The 23,549-nt window shown below is 47.5% G+C and overlaps 1 protein-coding gene across 1 annotated transcript in view; it reads right to left on the minus strand.

Moving 5' to 3' along the window:
• The window catches only part of MTR (5-methyltetrahydrofolate-homocysteine methyltransferase), a 108,482-nt gene extending 85,372 nt beyond the window's left edge, over window positions 1–23,110 (minus strand). Inside the window, exon 1 of the mRNA XM_063443645.1 lies at window positions 23,059–23,110. The gene's annotated coding sequence lies outside the window, so the exon portion shown is untranslated. The remainder of the gene's footprint in view (window positions 1–23,058) is intronic.
• Window positions 23,111–23,549: the final 439 nt, after the last annotated feature.

Raw genomic sequence — 23,549 nt, forward strand, 5'->3', positions numbered from 1 at the left:
GGCGTGGAGAGTTCTTGGGTACTGTTGCCCCTCATGGTTGGGCTGAAATACCTTATTAAAGTGTTGCCTCTTGCCGGGTCGACCCACAGGTAGGTTCTTGTGAAGAAGGAGCTGTGTGGGCTACTTCTGCGCCACTTTGCCTGTTGTAATGAGTAGCCTGTGGCGGATTCGATTTTGGCGCCATCGCATTTGGCCTCCGCCATCTTGGCTGCTGTGTCTGGGTGTCGGAGCAGGTCGGCCCTGTTGCTGCGCCCTGGATGATCGGGGCGTGCGGGGGTGTGGACCGGGATCACCCCCCCGGTCCAGAGGGGGGGAACGGGGCCATTTCCCGCCGGGTCTGGCCTTGGTTGAGCACCGATGGGCAGGATAGTGGGGCAGCGGCCGTCTGCCCCACTCACCGCCGGAGTAGGCCTCGTTTGCGCCAGTGAGGATTCTTCCTCCAGGGGACTGAAACCCGGCAGGCCAGCCTCACCCTGGGTCTGGTACTCTCCACCCGATGGGGTCCACCTCAGTCGGTCGGTTTTTGCTGCTAAAAGTCCGGTTTCCATGCTTATGTCTTGTGAGGTTTCAGGAGCTGGTCTGACATGCGACCATCTTGCTTGGCGGCCTGGCCCCGCCCCCGTTTATATATTTTTTATCTATTTATTTTGTATTATTTTTTTATTTTATTTTTTAACGTATTTATATATTTATTTATTTTTTATTATATATAAATATATATATATAATAAAAATTATATATATATTTAATCAATATCATTGTACGTGTATTTTGATATTAATATATATATATATAATTATGTATATATTAATATTAAAATACACGTAGACAGTGTATGTATATTTATGTGTATATGTGTATATATATATACTTAGATCATATATATAATAAATATATATGATCTAAGTATATATAATGTTATTTTTACACTGATTTAACATCTTTTATTTTTTTTTTTTCAGACAGCAGGGGGAGTACCTGTCATTACAGGCACTCCCCCTGCTGGCATTGACATGGATGGCTATGCCGTCCATGTGATCGCGGGGTCCTCGCAAGGACCTCGCGATCACATGGCCCTGGGAGGCCGAAGAGGACGGAGGGGGACTCCCTGGGCTCCCAGGTAAGTCCCCCATACCGCGATCGCCGGCGTGGGATCGCCGGTGACCGTGAAAGTACATAAGATCGCAGGACGTTCTATGCCGCCCTGCGGATTTTAGAGCCATCTAAATAAGGACGGCATAGAACGTCCTGCGGTCTTAAGGGGTTAAAGGACCACTATAGGCACCCAGACCACTTCAGCTTAATGAAGTGGTCTGGGTGCCAGGTCCATCTAGGGTTAACCCTGCTTGCTGTAAACATAGCAGTTTCAGAGAAACTACTATGTTAACGTATGGGTTAATCCAGCCTCTAGTGGCTGTCTCATTGACAGCCGCTAGAGGCGCTTCTGCGCTTCTCACTGAAAATCACAGTGAGAAGACACCAGCATCCATAGGAAAGCATTGAGAAATGCTTTCCTATGGACTGACTGAATGCGCGTGCGGCTCTTGCTGCGCATGCAAATTCAGCCGATGATGTCGGAAGGAGGAGGAGAGTCACCAGCGCCGAGGGAGCCCGGTGCTGGAGAAAGGTAAGTGTTTAACCCCTTCCTCCCACTGCAGCCCGGCGGGAGGGGGGCCATGAGGGTGGGGGGACCTATTAACGCTATAGTGCCAGGAAAACGAGTTTGTTTTCTTGGCACTATAGTGGTCCTTTAACATGCAAAAAGCAAGTGAATGATAATTGGTGAATTTTGAGAGGTGGGCCCTATAGAAGTGTAGGTGGAGTCTAGGGGACAGATGAGGGGATAACCCTAAGTAAATTGGTACAAAGAAAAAGGAGGAAGGTACTGTCCCTGTATGGTGTTAGAAAAAATCTCAGAGAAGGTAAAAGAAATAGGTCTTTAATTAATTAGAGTACTTAACACACGCACTAAAAATAAAACAATCAGTGGTCATCGCTGCCTCAGTGATGGATAACTGGGGCAGAAACGGATGACTGAGCCTTAACACTACTAAAGTGAGGAATATATACAGACGGGGAGTGAGGAAAATAAAGGGTATATTTACATAAGACAAACAACTTGGGGCGCTAGTCACCGGATAACGGTGAAGTGGATAAGTCCCTAAACCAGTAAGCAGAGTGTACTTAACCGAAAGGTCTGAGCCTAGAGGTAATGGAGTAGCTACTAGTCAATTAGTCGTCTTATTAAAACCTCTAGGTCTAAATAAATGTAGTACACCTAGTACATAGACAACTCCGATACACACGGAGGTAGCTAGTGTATACACACAGTATTAGATGTTACTGGTTTAGTTGGTGGCACAGCCGAGCGTCAGGACGGTAATCAATGTAATTGGTAATGATCACAATGGTGTCTGGATACGTCCTTGCGCAGGGGTGCTGTGTGTACAGTATACTGTGTATGGACCGGGAACAGCACAGTAACTTAGACGTCAGTCAGCCTGTGTCAGTCATGCGTTTAAATGTCTTAGGTCCTATATATGGACCGAGAATCACACAATAACTAAGTGTAAATTAGTCTGTGCGTTTAAATGCTTAGGTCCGGTACACAGTGGACAGGATCCACTAATTGCCAACAAATGGCATTAATAGCAAGGGTAGCACTGTTACTCGTCGTCAATTAACCGTGTAGGTGCCGGTTTTAGTAGCAGAGAGAGGAGAGTAAACAGAAATGTGTGCCCCTTATCAATAAATTAAAAATCGTTGCACAGTCTGTTGAGAGCCAGGTAGAGTCACCCTAATCGAGGTGAGGTGTCTCAGTAGCACCGTTAAGGAGACAGTAAGGTAGTGCCCCTTTGTAGAGCACCCAGTGAGATAGTGAGAGAACCTTAAGCTGTGCCTTCAAGGGCACCTACGGCTAAAGAGAAATCTCGAATAACTATCTGTTGTAAAGTAGCAAATGCCCTAATCTGTGCCTTCGAGGGCACCTGTCTATAGTGCTAACAGTGCTAGGCTAAATCAGAACAGAGTGGCAATAAGAATCTTAGACGGCTGTAGTCTATCAGTCCAACTTCAGTACGGTCAGAAGAAGGAGCGTAAGCGTAGCTGAGGTGGCTAGGTATATAGTAGCACACCTAGTGTTATCAGATCACACCAGGTCAGATCAGTGTCATGAGCCCCGACGCGCGTTTCACCCAACACACAGGCTCATTCTTCTGACCGTACTGAAGTTGGACTGATAGACTACAGCCGTCTAAGATTCTTATTGCCACTCAATAGTGCAGGCTCCTTATATAGGCACATAACTCCTCCCATATTAAGCTCCACCCGCACATTCTCTTGACCAATCAATACAAATAAGAATTAACTTCCTGCTTGACCGCATGGCCTGTCCAGCACAATGGAGGAGGGGAATACTACATCCTGTATTCTTGCACATGCTCCGTACACTACTGATCGTATCTTGCCTCGTGCAACCAACTGATCGATACGTCAGCATATGCACGTACACATGCCACGTGGTAATCTCGGCCTACTAAATTTATTTTTACCGAGATTCCACCACATTCCCCCCTTTGATGCCTCTTGATATTTCACAATTACTTGAGGCATCACTTAACCTTAGTTTGCATACACCGCAAGTTACCTTGAACCAGACCAGACTTAACTTATGATGTGAATCTTCAACACTCATCTTCCTGCATTGGTTCTCCCTGATCTAGAGCCTCATATTTATAAATTGCCATTATCTGTGCAGCAGCCTTCCTCTCTGCTATATTTTCTATCAGACTTTGCACAGACCTAACTACTAAGGGTATAAGACACGGCAGGAGTAGACACAACATTAAAATCAGTAGGACTCCACCTACCACTGCCTTAAGCCCTCCAAACCACTCATACCAGCTACCAAACCAACTACTTGGATTATACCCTTTCCATACCTGAGTAGGCACATGCGCTAGTTTAACCATATGGCTAGTAAGCTCAGCTATTGCTTGCCCTTCGTCATCTATTTGAAGACAGCAATTGCTCAGGTTAAACTTCCCACATACACCTCCCTCTACTGCCAAAAGGTAATCCAAGGCTAATCTATTTTGGTAGACTGCTGTCCTCATCCTGGTATTATGCTTCGCTAGAAGATTGAGCGCTTGTGAGGTCTCGTTAGTAATAATCTCAACCACCGCCTGTAATCTTATAATACGGTTGAGCATATAAATAGGGGTTCTATAACCAAAGGTACCATCTTCTGCCCACGTGGCTGGCCCATAATAATCTATAATACGCTGGGGAGGCCATTCATTATCTTCCCAGGCGCCTATCTCTATGGGTCCCCTTTTCTTCCTATGATTCACATCATATACTTTAACACCTAAAGTCTCACCTGTTTCAATAGGTAACAAGAAGAAGGATGGTTTGAGCATACCCAACACACATGCCCCTTCCCAGTCCTGTGGCAACTCCGAATAGGCTTGCTGGGGCTCTCCAGGTAGATGTGATGGATAGATCAAACCACACATCCTTTAAATTGGCGTATCTAGCAAACGGGTTAGATGGTTCTGAGACATTTGAAGCCGACCACCAAGTTGTATTCTTTGTATCATCATCATAAGCTTTTTGCCCTAGACAAGTTAATTCTCCTACAGAAGTATTATACATCATTCCTTTCCTTGCTATGCAAACATAACCTATGATGGAGGTCTTTAATCTCCACTCAGATTTACCTCTAACACTCATATGATAATCGGCTTGTGTAGATATTAATTGGTCAACTGCCTCAGAACCGAACATTACCTCCTTTGCTTCCCAAGGCCATTGGTCTCCCATGTTAGTACCTCCACACACATAGCAGTTGGTAACATTAAGACTACCGGCAATACTTTCGGCTAAATCAATGAACTGGTTTTTAGCATTATGGGGGATCTTATTATCTATACTCATCTCTTCATAAAAGGAATGGTATACTTGATGAGTTTGGGAGGATACCGTATCAGTCTCTATCCCTATAAACAATACTGTCCCAGGATCTAAACCTGTCCCGTATATTTGAAACCCAAATAAATTACCATACTTGTCTAAGAACTTGTCGGGGTTATTTATAAGTATATGGACTGGGTTGCATTCCATAGACTTACAATATGGGCTGGTAGGCAACTTAGTCACTATCATGTCCTTGTCTACTGTCTGTCCCCAAGTTGCCCACCCCACACAAGACCAATATGGGCAAAAGTTATAATCTCTATTTGGGCATCTAGGACTCACATATTTATTTTTACTACTGGGACAAATATATTTATCGTTAGACCCATACGTCCTCTCCCATCTAAGATCCCCACATACATTCCACGGCTTTCTACCACTTGATATCGCCTTAGATGCATCAAATAGCAGAACACCCGAAGAATATACGGATTCTAATACTGTCTTGTTAATTAGGGTCCCCTGAGGATCTCCATTCCTGAGAGTCAACCAAATTGTACGGGGTTGATACTCTGGACTGAAGCACTTAGGTTCTCCTACTCCTAAATGGCACACACTATATTCTATATTAAGGTATCTACATCTTGATACATCTCCTTTACACTCGTATTGTGAATGCCAAATTAGGGTTTGGGAAATATGGTTACCTGTTCTTGTAGTCTTAATGCATACCTCACAGCTAGGAGTGTCGGTACCTCTACCTTCCTGAATATAAAAATACACATAAATAAACATTATAAAGAACACATCTTTCGCCGTCATCCTCAGTCTTCGTCCGTGCGAAGGCACCTCAGCTTCCAGGATGTAAGGGCTGCAGGGAATGGAGTTCTGCTCGTCTTCACAGGAGTCCCTTCGAGACTTTCCCTGGCTTATATACTATACGTCGGTGGGCGGACAGGCTTTATTATGGCCCTCTCACTCACGCACCAAATCTCTGAAACAATAAAATTTTGTAATCCACAAAGTTCCTCGTCACTCCGACTGAGTCGTGCGTTTTAACCGGATCTTGCAGGGATTCTCTGGATCTGCTGTAACTTGCCAAGAATCGACTGCTGCTGGTTTAACCCTGGAGTGATGTATCCACGGAGTCACTTCAGCTACTTTTATCGCTGTAGGGGTAGACAAAAGAACAACATAAGGACTTCTCCACTTGGGCCCTAACGGTACATTATTCCACTCTTTAATCCACACTTGGTCTCCTGGATGGTAACTATGAACTGGGGGATAAATATTCACAGGTAATCTATCTTGTACCCATTTCTGTACCTCCTCCATAGTCTTACCCAACTCTACAACCTGCTGCCGGGTAATTCCTTCTCCCAACTGACTCAAATCCCCCCTTAAGTTACCAAGTACGGGAGGTGGTCGCCCATACATGATTTCAAAAGGAGAGAGACCCATCCTTCTGGTAGGGGTACTGCGGATTCGCAATAGAGCTATGGGTAAGAGAACATTCCATTTAAGTTGGGTTTCCTGACACATTTTAGCCAACTGATTCTTAATAGTTCTATTCATTCTCTCTACCTTACCAGAACTCTGGGGTCTATATGCCGTATGAAGCCTCCACTTTATACCAAGCATATGAGTCAGTTGTTGTAGGCACTGATGAACAAAAGCTGGACCATTGTCCGATCCTATAGAGCAGGGTAGTCCATATCGGGGTATTATTTCTCGTAGCAGGAATCTCACAACTTCTCCTGCTTTGTCTGTACGAGTAGGACATGCTTCTACCCAGCCTGAATAGGTGCACACAATTACCAACAGGTAACGATGTCCACCCGATTTAGGCATCACTGTATAGTCAATTTGTAAATCGGACATGGGGAGTCCCCCCATAAACTGGACTCCTGGTGGCTTTACTGGTCCTTGTCTTGCGTTATTTTTAGCACACGTTACACATCTTCGTACAATGGCCTGAGTCAAGTTGGACAATCTTGGTATGTAGAAATGTTTTCTGAGAGATTCTTCTGTGCTGTCTCTCCCAGAATGTGTCCCGTTGTGATAATTTTGGACAATTTCTACCGCTAGTGATGCCGGAATGACTATTCTTCCATCTTCTAACTGATACCATTTGTTCTCCAAATACTTTCCAGGTTCAGTCTTTAACCACTCCTCTTCTTGAGCTGTATAAACTGGAGTCCATTGAGACAGTGGAGTTGGTATAAGGGCAGCTATATGCCCCACATATTCCTGTCTTCCCGATTCAGCGGCACGCTTAGCTGTACTGTCTGCCATCCGATTTCCTTTAGTTACATCACCATCTCCTCTCAGATGCGCTCGACAATGTATGATACCGACTTCTTTCGGCTCCCACACTGCTTCCAATAGTTGTAGGATTTCAGCTGCGTACTTGATTTCTTTGCCTTCTGAATTCAATAGTCCTCTTTCTTTATACAAAGCTCCGTGGGCATGAGTGGTTAAAAACGCATACTTGGAGTCCGTGTAGATCAGTGGTAGTCAACCTTTTTTTACCTACCGCCCACTAATGCAACTTTTTGGTTGAAAAAATTTCCTTACCGCCCACCAGTTTTCGCGCAAATGCGGAATATTTTTTAGAAAGGAGGGTGTTTTACAAAAAATAAATGTACGTACATTTATCTTTTTATTTCTACTTAATGCAGGTTTATAAGGTTTTTAACTTTATAAAGTTTAATGAGAAAACAATAAAGTAAATTGAAATTACCTTTACTAGTGATTAATGAGATCCTTGAGGTTGATGCTGCAAGACTAAATATTTGATATCTGGTTCGATTTTCGTAAGGAACAAACGAAGGTCTCTTTCAGTGATATTCAGACGACTTCTCTGTTTGCGCATAATATGATTTCTCATATTATCTCTCTATGATTTTTCTTGTGCGTCAGCTCATCTCCTCTCCCTCCTCAATTCCCCTCCCCACCTTTTTTTTCCCCTTTTTTCTATTTTTTTAACCTTCCTTGTAGCAATGCCCAGTAGGAAGGCTGAGCTAGGTAGCCCACTTACTATATAGTCCACTATAACAGACAGACACACGTACAAGACACACATACAGACACACACACGACACACATACACACATACACACACACGACACATACATACACACACACACAACACATACACACACAACACATACATACACACACACACAACACATACATACACACACACACAACACACATACAGACACAAATACAGACACACATACACAAATACAGACACACATACACAAATACAGACACATAGATACACATAGATACACAAATACAGACACATACACAAATACAGACACATAGATACACATAGATACACAAATACAGACACATAGATACACACACACGACACATACATACACACACACACACGACACATACAGACACACACGACACACATACATACACACACACATACATACATACATACACGACACATACATACACACACATACACGACACATACATACACGACACACACGACACATACAGACACACACGACACATACAGACACAGACACACACGACACACACACGACACACATACATACATACACACACACACACACACACACACACACATACAGACACAAATACAGACACAGATACACACAACACATACAGACACACACGACACATACACACATACACAAGACACACACGACACATACAGGAACACAGACAGACACACATACACACAAGACACATACATACAGACACACACATACCAACAGACAGTCACACATACATACACACACACAAGACACACATATATACAGACACACACACACACACACACACACAGACATACATACAAAGACACACACACACACACATTATATTTAAGTCACCCTCCTGTTTCCTACCTTTTAGATTCAGGAGGGTGACTTTCCCTGGGGTCCAGTGGTGGCTCAGGTGGATGGGAGTCAGAGTTCCCACTCTGACTCCCTGGTCTTCCTCCCGCGCGGCTCTCAGGGTTAGCTGGGAGGAGTGATGTGCAGTCACTTCCTCCCAGCTCTGCGATGTCATCACAGGGGGCCCGGTCGCGCTGTTAAAGCGCCCAGCGCTGACCGGGCCCCCTCACAATCCACATCCATCGGGTGGCCCTGACAGCATGGGCCACCCGATGGACCCCTCCATATGCGGCCCCGGCGGTTTGCCGCGCGGGCCGGAGCCGCAATTTGTCACGGCGGTACCCAGTCGCAGGGGTACCGCCCGCCCGGTCGTCAGGTCGTCAAAACCTGGAAATCCCTACCGCCCACCTGAAATCCTAAAACGCCTACTAGTGGGCGGTAGGGACCAGGTTGACGACCCATGGTGTAGATGTTCACTCTTAAACCTTCAGCCAATTGTAACACTCGTGTCAGTGCTATCAATTCTGCCTTTTGTGCTGATGTTCCTTTCGCCAGTGGCCGAGCTTCTATCACCTTGTCTATTGTTGTTACTGCATATCCTGCATAGCGGATCCCTTCTTTCACATAACTACTGCCGTCGGTATAATATTGAACATCCGGGTTCTGGATGGGAAAATCACGAAGATCTGGTCTACTTGAAAATACTTCATCCATTACTTCCAAACAATCATGTTGACTTTCAGTAGGTTGTGGCAAAAGGGTAGCTGGATTTAAGGTGTTTACAGTCTCTAAATGCACTCTTGGGTTTTCACACAACATTGCTTGATACTTGGTCATACGGCTGTTACTAAACCAATGATTTCCTTTGTAATCCAACAACGTCTGTACTGCATGTGGGACTCGTACATAAAGTTCTTGACCCAGAGTGAGTTTATCGGCTTCAGCTACTAGCAGGGCGGCTGCAGCTACGGCTCTTAGACAAGGTGGAAGTCCGCTGGCCACTGCATCCAGTTGCTTAGACATGTAGGCAACAGGTCTTTGCCATGATCCCAAGTACTGTGTCAATACTCCCACAGCCATTCTTCTTTGCTCATGTACATACAGGTAGAATGGTCGTGTGTGATCAGGTAGACCTAATGCTGGGGCACTCATCAAAGCCCTCTTCACATCTTCAAATGCCGTTTGCTGTTCTTGAGTCCATAAGAAGGGGTCGTGCTCTGTACCTTTGATAGCTGCATACAGAGGTTTTGCCAGTATCGCGTAGCTGGGAATCCATATCCTACAGAAGCCTGCTGCCCCCAAGAATTCTCGCACTTGTCTTCTATTCTTGGGTATTGGTATTTGGCACACAGCTTCTTTTCTCTCTGGCCCCATAATTCTTTGACCTTCAGAGATATGGAATCCCAGATATTTGACAGTTGGCAAACACAACTGAGCCTTCTTTCTAGACACCTTGTATCCTGCCTTCCAGAGAATGTGTAGTAGATCGTGCGTTGCTTGCTGACATATTTCTTTTGTAACTGCTGCTATCAACAAGTCATCTACATACTGTAACAATACACACTCTCCTGGGATGGACTCGAAATCCAGTAGATCTTGACTTAGAGCTGAACCAAATAGGGTAGGTGAATTTTTAAACCCTTGGGGCAGTCTTGTCCAGGTCATTTGGCGTTTTGAGCCCGTTACAGCGTTCTCCCATTGGAAAGTGAAAATACATTGACTTTCTGCGGCAAAAGAAGGCATCTTTGAGGTCTAAGACTGTAAAGTAAGTAGCCCCGCCCGGAATTAAAGCAAGCAGGTTATATGGATTGGGTACAACTGGATGTATACTAACAACCGCATCATTGACTGCTCTCAAGTCCTGCACAGGTCGATACTCATCTGTACCGGGCTTTTGAACAGGCAGCAATGGGGTGTTCCAGGGGGAAGTACAGAATTTTAGGATACCATACCGTATGAACTTATCCAGATAAGATTGGATGTTCTTCTTAGCCTTCTGCGGGATGTGATATTGTCTTAGGCTCACTGGATAAACCCCAAGTTTTAGTTCGATTTTAATAGGTGGAATATTGCGGGCCAGTCCTGGTGGGTTGTTCTCTGCCCAAACTCCTGGTATGTTGAATAAGGACTCATCACTCCTAGGGTTTTGGCTAGTCAACGCTGTATAAAGTCGCCACTCTTCTTCCTTTGGTACGGATAATGTCATAATACCTGAAGGTCCATTAAACTTTAAGGATGTTGTTCCATTTGGTAGGAACGTAATCTGTGCTTGTAATTTAGATAGCATATCACGTCCCAGCAATTGGACTGGACATTCAGGCATATAAAGGAATTGATGTTTTACTACGTGGCCTCCCAATGTACAGAGTCGACTTTTAAGAACCGGTTTTTCAGCACTTCTTCCAGTTGCTCCTATTACAGTAATAGTCCTTCCAGATGGAGGAGCAACTAGATTAGTCACCACTGAATGTTCAGCACCAGTGTCGATCATGAACGCACTCCTTTTTCCCCCTATTGATACATCGACCATAGGCTCCGCTCGACCAAGGGGGATGGAGCCCGGTCGGTATCAATAGTCCTCCATGACCGTGTCAGCCAATCCTACAAAGTCCCTGCCTTCTCTATCGCGGGACCTTTGCGCTGCTGGGAAATACCTATCTTCCCTAACACTTCCTCTGTTCCCATTGCTCCCTCTATTACCATTACTCCCTCCGGGGCCTCCTCTACCTCTCGCTCTGCCTCTAAAGTTTCCATAACCTGCCCTGGGTTGGTCTCTCTCGTACTGCTCTCTTTGTGGACACTCGTTCCTCCAATGCCCTTCTTCCTTGCAATTCGCGCACTGATTCCTACTCAAAGGCTCCCTATTCCATCTACTATCGCCTCTATCTGGGCCCCGTCTATCTACGCCTGCGATCGCTACCGCTAGCATATCTGCCTTTCTACGCATCTTGCGCTCTTCCTCTTTCTTACTTTCTGTTTCCCTGTTCATGTATACTTTATTCGCTACCTCCATTAGTTGGGTGATGGACATACCTGCAAACCCTTCTAACTTCTGTAGCTTGCGCTTAATATCTCTGTAAGCTTGGCTGACAAAGGCGGAGTTCACCATTCGGGAATTATCTGCGTCTTCCTGATTAAAGGGGGTATACAAGCGGTATGCCTCCAATAATCGGTCATAAAAGACACTGGGCGCTTCATCACTTTTCTGAATCACCTCAACTGTCTTCGACATATTAATGGCTTTCTTTCCTCCAGCTTTCATGCCAGCAATTATAGCGTCTCTATAGGCTCTGAGTTGAACCATATCAGCACCATTTACATTCCAGTCGGGATCGGTGTTAGGATAGTGTGTTGCGGCCCATGCTGATGGATTGGCTTGATTCAAAGCACGGGCTTTATCCTCTAGCGGGCTTTATCCTTTAATGGCCGCTTGGTTAATCCTTGTCCTTTCCTCATTGTTAAACAAAGTCATTAATAACTGCTGGCAATCAGCCCATGTCGGGTTATGTGTCTGAACTATCGAGGTAAACAGATCAGTCATAGCTTGTGGTTTCTCAGTATACGAGGAATTGTGGGTCTTCCAATTCAAGAGATCGGTTGTCGTGAACGGGACATATACGAAGACTGGGTCAGCATGTGCCATTTGACCTGCGGCATCGATATAGGCTGACCCGGGATTCAGACGAAGAGGCATCTGATAATGTTTTAATTGTTGGGTACCTGTCAGTTGTCGGGTTAGTATGGGGCTACGTGGAGGGGCGTCAGTTAGAGGTTCCGGTCTGGGGGTAATAAAGCATGAGGATGTGGGAGCTTGGTTTTGGGAAAAAGTAGTAAATAAAACACTTCGAGCCGAGCTAGAAGAAGCTTGACCGGAAGTCTGAAGTGGCGCCAAATCAGGATATTCAGATCTAATGGGGGTTGGCTCTGGTTCCGGAAGGGGAGATTTAGTACGAGAGGGGGTGGATTCTGTACTGGAGGAGGAAGCGGAAGTGGATGAGGGCAATGAGGGAAGGGGTGCAGGACTTCCTGCATTTGCGTCACTTCCTCTTAAAGGAAAGTAAGGGGGCGGCAAAGGGATCTCGGACTCAGGGGGCGTGTCCAAACGTACACAATAACACAATAAACACTCAGGGAATTCCCGTACACACACAGCTGTTACACCAGTCACTAGATAATCAATATTATGCCCTTTGGCGAAACTATACAGTCACCCACGCTATAATTCTCTATATACGAATTACCCATCTATAACACACCCCAGTAACATCGTCTTTTACAAATAGCGGTTACAGTACGGTTAGCATAGGTCAAAGCACAATTTAAGGTCACAATACAATTATTAGTGGTTATGGTGTTAAACATGCAATAGACGACAATGATTAGTACTTATATACAGTGTCAGTAAATATACAGGGTTATGGTACCGTGCACTATGATACAGCAACACACTATTAACACTCTCGCTAGACGGCTGAGCTCGCGCTATCTAACAAGATATACACTTTACTAAACAATCTTTAACACATTTACAATTCCCAACTAAACTATTGGCCAGTACCTTGAATGGACTACCTAAAACTATGTACACCCGTTTTGGTTAGCCACACTGCCCAAGCACCACATATAGCGAGCTAGAGGACCGAATTTACACAGGCGCCTCTTAGTCGATTACTATCAAAAATCTAGTGGGTTCCAAATTTACACGCCTTCCCACTTAGCCAAGATAGGTTGAGAGCTAGCGAACCGAATTTACACAGGCGCCGCTTAGTCTCCCGGTCCCTCCGACCTAGCGAACGTAATATACACCCTAGAACGCTAGTCTAGACAAGACACCGGTGTCCGGCTAGGGCTATTTACACAGGACCCCGCCTGACTAACCAAATCAAACGGTCTGACTAAAGAGCGTTCGATTGAGCGGTGCGCCTTCGCTCCTTCCCTCCGACAGAGGGGGCAGATTCCATACACAAATAACCCCTTATGGGCCTACCGCACAATCGGTATACCCCTAGTGGGTCTGCCGTCTAAAACAGCAGTTGTCTTACCTCCTCGTTCCTGAACCTGAGTTCACACTCATCGACGGGGACACCCCAGCACTTCTTACGTAGAGGCCGATGATCTCCTGGACAACAGACCAGTGGCGCCGAGACGAAGGGAGGTCCACGCAGAAGTTCAGGGGTGCAGCCGTAGAGAACGTGGGCAAAGATAGACCGTCTCACGCCTCTGCCTCTCAGCTACCGTTGAACGATGAGCTTCCCGGCCAATGCACCAAATGATACCGGAGAAACTGACGGAAGCGAAGCACAGAGAGATGGACACAGGTTTCTTCAGGAAGGAAGAGATTCTTTATTGGATCACCGATCGGGACTCAGAGGGACTAACGTCACCAAAATACAACAAGTTCTGAGCCCCGGACAATAGTGCAGGCTCCTTATATAGGCACATAACTCCTCCCATATTAAGCTCCACCCGCACATTCTCTTGACCAATCAATACAAATAAGAATTAACTTCCTGCTTGACCGCATGGCCTGTCCAGCACAATGGAGGAGGGGAATACTACATCCTGTATTCTTGCACATGCTCCGTACACTACTGATCGTATCTTGCCTCGTGCAACCAACTGATCGATACGTCAGCATATGCACGTACACATGCCACGTGGTAATCTCGGCCTACTAAATTTATTTTTACCGAGATTCCACCACAGTGGCTTAACATATTGCCAAAAGCAAATCCCAGGTAGAGGAAAACATCCTAAGGAAAAATAGAATGAAAACTTATGTATAACAGGAAACCTATTGGAGGGAAAAGGAAAAACAATTAAACGGAATAAAAACATAATTGAAAATGTTGAATGTGAGAAGGAGACAACTGGAATCAGGGGGAGAGATTGAGTTGAAAGGATCATTTGGAATCCAAGGGAAATAAAACGTTATGGAATTGTAAATCCCTTCACACATTGTTTTTTCAAACCAAAACGATATATTACCTCTTCTGTGACTTAGTTGTGTTGTATGTAAAATGGATGTACGTGAAAGGATGTCAGAGAAGTGTTCATAAATACATCTTTAGGCCACTGTTCCCTCATTGTTCAGTTTATATTACCCAATAAATGAATGAGTTCTAGGGTCACATTCTGGCAAACGTATTGCTGAACCTTGTTAATTTTCTATTGAGCTTCAGTATTAGAAAAATCATCCCATTTCATACCTAATGCAATGTCGTGGTTCTCTGAATGATCCTATCAACTTTGGATTTACATCAAACAAATGCCACAACCTTTCAAAAAGCGTCTTAACCTTAAAAATCCAATTACCCGCACAAGTAAATGGAGCATAAGTATAGCATTTTCAGCTTATACATTATGGGCCAATCCTGCACTAAAAGGACTTGTGATCAAATGAATTGAAAAGTTATTTCCTGTAAAGGTTAACGATATTACTGAAGCCCATGGAACAACGCAGTAGGAGGAGTGGGCCTTGACAGAGCCAGGAAGTGGGCAGGTGCTAGTGTTTGGGGGTTGGATTAGTTTAATGGAGCTTGGGGGCGGAGACAGGGAGTATAAAGAGCAGCCATTTTAGAATAGGGGCCATTTTAACCAGAACCTTTCTTACCTGTAAATTGTGTCAGGTCGGCGAGGTTCTTTTCTTTGTCGTTTCTGCAGGATTATGGCGTCGCTAGATGAGATCCTGGATGGTGTTCGGGCAGCTGTGAAGGACAGAGGACTGGATTGGCTTCATCAGCAGTTGGGGACTGCCGGGCCTGCTCCTGCGGTACCGGCCCGTCGACCGGCGAGGAGGACGAGACCACCTCAGCGTTTGAGCCCGGGCGCTGGGCCTGCAGCGCGGCGGAGGAGGAGCCCTTCGGCGGGATGTGGTGTGACCGACGGTCCGGGTGAGGCCCGGTCAACAGAGCCAGGCAGGCGCACGGCTCGCTCCGGTGGGCGCGGCAGCGGCCTGGCGAGGACGGCCGCACAGCGCATGGTGGCGGATGGATCTAAGCCACGCGGTTCCGCGGCTGGCAGGAGGAACGGTCCTGGCGGATCTCGGAAGACGGCCGGGACGGAGGCCAGGCCGGCTGGGAGTCATGTGAGCGGCGGCACGAAGCGGACACGTCCCGGTGAGTCAGCCACTAGTGCGAATGCTGGAGGGCAGGGGTGTGATGGTGATGGCGGATGTATGACGGCCCCTCAAGCTGTGGGGGGAGGCCAGGACAGCAGTGTGAGGGCAGGGACGTCTCAGGCTGAGGCAGGTCAGGGAGACGGATGCAGGGACAAGGGGACCTCACAAAAAGCGAGTAGGTCTGGGCACACGGCAGGCTGCCAGGATAGCGGAGATGAATCGGACATGGGGCAGACGGCCGAGGAGAGGCCAGGCTCGGCACTGACAGTTGAGGGACAGGGTGCTCAAACTGCCAAGCTGGTTAGGGATGTCAGCGGTAGGCGGGAGGGCCCATCTGGCCGCTCCCAGGGTCAGCTTCATGACAGGGAGGCCTCGGGGTGTGAGTGGAGAGCAGAACGACGCTTCTCTGGCGTCAGGCGCAGCATTTCGAAGAGCAGAGCAAGGAGTTCAGGGAGCAGGGAAGGATCACCTGCGCGGAGCGGGTGCAGCTTAGCAGGCTCATGTTGCTGGAGGCGTGATTCCAGGGATAGCATGAGGAGGAGTCAGCGGAGAAGATCGGGTTCGCCGGGAGAGAGGCTCAGTGATCGGTGGAGGGGATCATCTCGTGAGGGCAGTCGCCCTGCGAGACGCAGCGTTGCGGAGGAGGATTGGGAGGAACGTAGGGAGGAAAGGCGGGTGAGGAAGGTTCAGGACAGACTACCCAGATTTCCTTCTCCCTACAGGTCTCGGAGCAATACCCCTACGGTCTCGAGGCGAGTCCAGGCGGATGGGAGTCGGCGACAACGGGATTCTCCGGTGCCTGAAAAGGTGGACGGAAGGACAGCGCCTCTGCAGCCAGTTACGGCCAGAGGTTCGAGTGGTGAGTTCTCACACACACGACACCCAGGACAGTTGTTGAATGATTTAAGAACATTTTTAGATTCTTGGTCTGGGAAAGAGGGGTCGCCTGCGCAGTTCGGGAAGGTGTGGGCACGAGAGAGTAGCCGGGACATAGCTACAGGGCTCGGGGTTACACAGCTGTCCGTGCATGGCGGAGGAGAGTCCGGAGCCGGGGCTGATTTGTCTGGGTTGGAAGGAGGGGGCGAAGAGCGGGAGGTAGGTGATGTCCCGGATGCGGCGCGACAGAATGTGCACGTGTCCTTCGCGGGCCCCCTCGGATGTCATTTAAAAATAGAAGTGAAGGAGAAGATATGGAAAGGTGAGTTTGTGGAGATATTTTCCCTCCTTCCCCTAGAGGAGTTTTTAGACTTGAAGGAGGAGGATAAGAAGGATGCTAAAAAGGAGGAAGAGGAGAAAAGGCGGAGGTATCGCAAGATACCTAAGACCTTTGGGAATTGGTTGAGGGCCTTCTGCATTCTAGCTAGCGTAATCGGGGAGAAGGCGCCGGGGCGTTGCTCAGAACTATTTTGTTATTTGGACGGGATAGGTGACGCGTACCGGACCTACGGAGGTTTGGCTTGGTGGAGGTACGACGAACAATTTCGTCAGCGGCTGGCAGCGAATGCGAGCATGCGGTGGGACCAAATGGACCTGCCGTTATGGATGCGCCTTATGATGGCCCAGAAGGCGGCGCCCTTTCCTGGGGCAGCCGGCACGGCCTCAGGGGCCGGGTCGGCTGGGCAAAAGAAAGGTTTCTGTTGGATGTTCAACGAAGGACATTGCAAATGGGGAAATAACTGCAGGTTCCGGCACGAATGCTCAGGCTGCGGGGGGTCCCACGGTGTCAACCGTTGTTTCAAAAAGGGTAAGTCTGGCGGGGGAAGCGGGCCCGCAGGGGCGGCAGCCACCGCAGCTCCCGTTGGGAGCGTCTCCGGTGAAAATAGACGCGATGTTGCCTTGGCTAAGGCAATACGTTAACAGGGAAGATGCTATTTTCTTGTGGCGGGGTTTTCGGGAAGGGTTCTTTATTCCCTACGTAGTTAGGGGACCTGGTACGTTATGTGGGAATCTTAAGTCAGTGCGGGAACACCCAGAGGTGGTGAGGGACAAGCTAAGTAAGGAAGTGCAACTGGGGAGGATGGCAGGGCCGTTCTCGGCACCGCCATTGCCCGATTTGCGAATATCCCCGTTGGGCGTGGTCCCCAAGAAGGAGGCAGGCAAATTCAGGTTGATTCACCATTTATCGTACCCAAAAGGGGCTTCGGTGAATGATGACATCGACACGGCTCTTAGCTCCGTCTCTTATACGTCATTTGACAAGGCAGTCGAGTTGGTTCGGAGGCTGGGGCATGGTGCACTGATGGCAAAGGTGGATGTGGAAGCGGCATTTCGACTGCTCCCGATACACCCGGACTGCCATCATCTGCTCGGGTGTTGTTTTGAAGGGGAATATTTTGTTGATCTGTGCCTGCCTATGGGGTGTTCGATCTCGTGCGCCTATTTCGAGAAGTTTAGTACCTTCTTGGAGTGGGTTGTGCGGACGGAATCGGCAGAGGGTGCGGTGGTGCATTACCTAGATGATTTTCTTTGCGTGGGCCCGAGGGATTCGGACCGCTGTAAACAGATATTGGACGTGTTTCAGTGGGTGGCGCATAAAGTAGGGGTTCCCTTGGCGGAGGACAAGACGGTGGGGCCTACGACGTGCCTTAGTTTTTTGGGCTTAGAAATTGACTCCTGTAAATGGGAATGCAGGTTACCGGGGGACAAATTGTCACGGCTGCGGGAGCTGGTGGCCTCGGTAGGGAGGGCCAAGAAAGTGACACTGCGAGGGCTCCAATCGCTGGTGGGGAGCCTTAATTTCGCGTGCCGGGTCATACCCATGGGGAGGGTTTTCTGTAGGCGCCTCGCGCAAGCTACGAGTAAGGTGCGGCTGCCGTCGCATTACATTAGGGTTTCGGCGGATATGAAGGCAGATTTGATGGTGTGGGACCGGTTCTTGCGGGATTTTAATGGAACGGTGATTTTTCGAGAGCCGGCGGCATCAGGGGAGGTTGTTAGTTTATTCACCGACGCTTCTGGTAGCGTAGGCTTTGGGGCTTACCTGGGGGGTCACTGGTGCGCTGAGCCATGGCCGGAGGCCTGGAGGCAAAGCTCGCTGATTAAAAATCTGGCGTTTCTGGAGCTATTCCCGGTAGTGGTAGCGGTGAGTTTGTGGGGACGGGTGTTATCCAACAAGCATATTATATTTCACTCAGATAACATGGCGGTCGTACAGGCGATCAATAGTTTGTCGGCGTCGTCCCCCCCTGTTTTGTGTTTGTTGCGGCGTTTTGTCCTTCTTTGTATGTCTTCTAATTTGGTGTTTAGGGCTAGGCACATCCCTGGTATGTTGAATGTGGTAGCTGATGCGCTTTCTCGTTTTCAGTGGGAACGATTTCGGGAAGCGGCGCCGGAAGCTTTGGCACAGGGGCAGGCTTGCCCTGGCGAGATGTGGCAGCTCGGGACCGCATGCTTGGGGAGTGTATAAAGAATTCTCTTGCGCCGAGCACGTGGTCTGGCTATGTCAAGGTGTGGAAAGAATGGGACGAGGCGGTACAGCAGGTAGGGGGTGACAGTTCGCAAGGGCAGAGGGTGGACGTGCTGTTGTGGGTACTGTGTCGCTTGTTTGCTAAACAAGCGTCGCCGGCCGTGATAGATAGGTGCATGTCCGCCATGGCGTTTTTGTTCAAGTTCAACGGGTGGGAGGACATTACGAAGAATTTTCTAATACGCCAGGCTTTGAAGGGCTTTAAGAAGGGTAAGAAGCTCGCGGACCCGAGGCGACCGGTGTCGTTTTCGGTTTTGCAAAACCTGTTAAGTGTGTTGATTGATCTGTGTAATTCCCCTTTCGAAGTGACACTATTTTCCGGGGCGTTTGTCTGGGCGTTTTTTGGGGCTTTTCGCATTAGTGAGCTGGTGAGTGCCAACAAGTTGGGGAACGGCGGTTTGATGTTCAAGGACGTGGTCGTGGGTATTGATCAGGTGCAGATATGGCTGCGCCGGTCTAAAACGGACGTGTACGGCAAGGGCCGTGCGGTGGTACTGTATGAGTTGCCAGGATCAGAGGCTTGCCCGGTGGCTTGTGGCAAAAGGTACTGTGAGGTGCGGCCAGAAGGTAAGAGTTGTTTCTTTTTACACGCCGATGGTTCAGCGTTGTCGAGATTTCAGTTTCTACGGATGTTTCGAATGGGTCTGCAGAGAATGGGTTTGGAGCCGAGTCAATTTGGGACGCACTCCTTTCGCATTGGGGCAGCGACGGAGGCTGCGCGTTTAGGTCTGGGGGACGAGAAGATCAAGCAAATTGGGAGGTGGGAGTCCGTGCGATTCCGCTCGTATGTAAGGCCTGATATGTTGGTGTAATTGCTAGGGTGCAAGTAGCTGGGGATGGGGACGTTGCCTTTTTCTGCCACTAACTTTGTCTCTTTTCAGGTTTGAAAGTTTGGTTGCTGGGCCACTCGTATGTGTACTGGGCGGAGAAGAGGGCCGCAGTTCGCAGAAGCGGATCACAGCTGGGCTTTCCTTTGGAACGAGTGACTCTATGTTGGTTTGGTTTCAGGGGAGCAAGTTGGCAGAGTTTGTGTAATTTCTTGTTTCAGAAAGTGGTTGGAGGGTCGGTCCCGGATGTGGTATTGATTCATGGAGGAGGGAACGACCTAGGTGGGATTCCACAAAGGGAATTGGTGAGAAGGATGAAAAGGGATGTAGATCGACTGAGGGAGCTGGTTCCTGGCGTGGTGGTGGTGTGGTCTGAAATGGTTCCGCGTTTTGCGTGGCGGCACGCCAGGGACCCGGCTGCAATAGCTCGATCGAGGGGTAAGGTGAATAAGATGATGTCAGTTTTCATTAGACGTTCTGGGGGCGTAGTGGTGCGTCACAGAGAGTTGGAGGGCATGTTACCTGGGTATTTCAGGAGGGACGGTGTACACCTGTCAGAGGTGGGGAACGACTTGTTGAACCTTGGGTTCCACGAAGGTATTGAGCAGGCCCTGTTTAGGTGTGGTGGGGGTCGCACATGCGCTTAAGGAGGTCAAGCCATGTGCTGTGGCGGAACAGGGCATAGTAGAAATTGGAATTTGGCGTAGAGTTTGGACTGGACAGGCCGAGGTGTAGGCCTGATGGAATTAAGGACTGGTTGGTTCTAGCTCTTCGGTGGCGACGAACCTGTGGGTGTAGGGGTGTCTGAGGTACACCCCTACAGTTAACAATATGATGTGGGGCCTCTTTGGTAGGCCGTGTTTCAAGTGAATTGTTATTTGTTATATATTGTTCAATTGGTAGGGTCATTGTCAGGGGTACTGTGTGGGGGGTATAGTAATTTAATGTATAGTTGGACAATGACCCTAAATTATGTTAATTTATGATAATTTAATTAATAATTTAATTAATAAAAGCTGTGGACTTTATACTCCAACAGAATTAACTGTGTCCGTGTCTTATTCAGTTTAAGGTTATAGTGCATGACGAATATCGTCTGTACAAAGGTTTATATAAAAGTTTAAGCACATGCCGAATAACGTCTGTGCAAATGTCATGAAGCCCATGGAACAACGCAGTAGGAGGAGTGGGCCTTGACAGAGCCAGGAAGTGGGCAGGTGCTAGTGTTTGGGGGTTGGATTAGTTTAATGGAGCTTGGGGGCGGAGACAGGGAGTATAAAGAGCAGCCATTTTAGAATAGGGGCCATTTTAACCAGAACCTTTCTTACCTGTAAATTGTCCCACCCACCCTCCCTAGGTTTAGCAGTTCCGTTTCAGTCACAGCGGCGGAACAGGGCATAGTAGAAATTGGAATTTGGCGTAGAGTTTGGACTGGACAGGCCGAGGTGTAGGCCTGATGGAATTAAGGACTGGTTGGTTCTAGCTCTTCGGTGGCGACGAACCTGTGGGTGTAGGGGTGTCTGAGGTACACCCCTACAGTTAACAATATGATGTGGGGCCTCTTTGGTAGGCCGTGTTTCAAGTGAATTGTTATTTGTTATATATTGTTCAATTGGTAGGGTCATTGTCAGGGGTACTGTGTGGGGGGTATAGTAATTTAATGTATAGTTGGACAATGACCCTAAATTATGTTAATTTATGATAATTTAATTAATAATTTAATTAATAAAAGCTGTGGACTTTATACTCCAACAGAATTAACTGTGTCCGTGTCTTATTCAGTTTAAGGTTATAGTGCATGACGAATATCGTCTGTACAAAGGTTTATATAAAAGTTTAAGCACATGCCGAATAACGTCTGTGCAAATGTCATGTTACCGTTATGGTTGCATTACAAGGAACAGCTATCTCACTCCCTTATCATCGTGCACATGCTGTATAAAGGTTAGAAGGCATGTGGAGTGGCTTGAAAGCCAGTTTCCTGTTTGGAATTGCAGGTCCTTGTAATGAACTCTGATGGAGTCATTTTATAAACTGCTGTCTGCAATTGCAATTTATGGGTCAAAACAGAAAAATTGGAGACATTTTACAGCTCATCGATTTTGGTCTTAAATTTGCACTTCTCAGGTACCTTACAATTCATAGTTTAATAACATGTGAGGCAGGGGGAGATGCGGGGGGGGGGGGGGGCACCAGGGCAATTGACACAAGAAGCCTCAGGGAGGGCCCCTATTCCCCACTTCAGCTCCTTAACCCTTACTATAAACCCTACAGCCCCTAACCCCCACTAGTGCTACCCTCAATGCAGCCTCCTAGCTCCCACTACAGCCCCTAATTCCCCACTTCAATCCCTAACCCCAACTACAGACACACTATTGCTTTTAGCCCCCCCAACTAAAGCCTCTTAGCACCCACTGCAGCTCCCAACCCTCTATTAATGTCCCATAAACCTCTCTACAGCCCAACTAGTGCCTCTAGCCCCCAGTACAGCACCTAAAGCCCCACTACTGCCTCTACCCCTAACCTCAACTAAAGTCCTGGTGGATCCTGCAAGTGGAAGGGGACCGTTCCAGAAGTCCCTCTTTTATTTCCAGTGGTTCTCACGCAGGCTGCGATAGCCCCGCCCTTTTTTATGATGCAGCACGTGCACACCGACGTCATGGCCCGCCAAAATGTTTGAATTTGAACGTTTTGGGGGCGTTGCTGCCAATTAATGGAACACAGTATATAAAGGGAGTTCAGGACATGACTCATTGCCCTGTTGTGGTTCTTATAGTCCCAATAGCATGTTATATAATTGTATTTTTCTCTTGATTCTGACTTTAACTACGTTTGATTTTTTACCTTCTGTACTCCTTTGACTCGGTTTTCGTACTCTTGCTGTTTCTGATTTCTGGCCCCCCTTACCTCGGCTTGTTCCTGATTACTCTCTGTCCTTGTGATGTTAGCCTGGCTATTCTAAGGTCCGGTACACGTTACTATTCTACTACACTCTGCGTGTAGGATCCCTATATATTCTTGACAGCCAGCTCAGACCAGGGTAACCCATTCACTGTAACCAGACTGCTACATGGACGTGCAACGCCATCTGTTGGTTGAAGGTTACCTTGTTGCAATTATGTGTCTTGCCTAGATGATCAAGCTAAATGATTTATTTACATATATTTACATACCACAGTCAATGCAGTCATAATGATCTGGGTTTTTATTGTTTATGTTCCTCTGCCACCCCCTTCTTGTGGCAGAGTTGTTTTATTGTTATGTTGTTGCCTACATATGTTTCTATAGTGTTATGTGTTTTACATTTCTAACCATTACATTTTTGTTGACTGTAG

This window comes from Pelobates fuscus, chromosome 2, assembly GCF_036172605.1.
Source record: "Pelobates fuscus isolate aPelFus1 chromosome 2, aPelFus1.pri, whole genome shotgun sequence".
Lineage (NCBI taxonomy): Eukaryota > Metazoa > Chordata > Amphibia > Anura > Pelobatidae > Pelobates > Pelobates fuscus.